The sequence below is a fragment of the Mandrillus leucophaeus genome, unplaced genomic scaffold (assembly GCF_000951045.1).
Source record: "Mandrillus leucophaeus isolate KB7577 unplaced genomic scaffold, Mleu.le_1.0 Scaffold210, whole genome shotgun sequence".
Lineage (NCBI taxonomy): Eukaryota > Metazoa > Chordata > Mammalia > Primates > Cercopithecidae > Mandrillus > Mandrillus leucophaeus.
Genome location: NW_012102144.1, coordinates 730,467 through 731,415, shown reverse-complemented (window position 1 = coordinate 731,415; position 949 = coordinate 730,467).

Genomic DNA, 949 nt, shown 5'->3' with positions numbered 1-949 from the left:
CTCCTTCAGTCAGGGCTATTTGGCACTTTTTTCATTTGTACTTCTAGGACACGGCAACTGTAGCCTTTTAATATTTGTGACCTGTCTGAAAGAATCTCCGATAAAGACAGACTACGTCACTTTTCCCTCTTTTTTAGTCCCACAGCTGATGCTTTTATTAAAGCACCGATTATTATAGGTAGGTGTGGACCTCTTTTCACTATTTGGTCATAAATTTCTGGAGAACAGAGTAAATATTCATCTTCCCATGTCTCAAACCTCAAAACTCAATAAAGTTACGGACTAAAACAGACTCTATTTTGATAAGCTAAAAATCTGTTCTTTTTTTCTTTTTTGAGACGGAGTCTCACTCTGTCGCCCAGGGTAGACTGCAGTAGCGCGATCTCGGCTCACTGCAATCTTTGCTTCCCAGGTTCAAGCGATTCTCTTGCCTCAGCCTCCCGAGTAGCGGGGATTACAGGCACGTGCCACCATGCCCGGCTAATTTTTTGTATTTTTTTTTTAGTAGAGATGGGGTTTCACCGTGTTAGCCAGGATGGTCTCGATCTCCTGACCTTGTGATCCACCCACCTCGGCCTCCCAAAGTGCTGGGATTACAGGCATGAGCCACCGCGCCCAGCCACATCTGTTCTTGTATTTCTAGATTGGTGGGATAAGAATCTTTTTGCTAATTCATTCTGCCTTATAAAGATCACCTGAGGTCAGGAGTTGGCGACCAGCCTGGCCAACATAGTAAAACCCCATCTCTACTAAAAATACAAAAATTAGCTGGGTATGGTGGCACATGCCTGTAATCCCAGCTACTCAGGAGGCTAGGCAGGGGAATTGCTTGAACCCAGGAGGCCACTGTACTTCAGCCTGGGTGACAGAGCCAGAGTCTATCTTAAAAAAAAAAAAAAAAAAAAAAAAAAAAAAAAAGGGATAACGCATAAGGACTTAAGTTGCACTT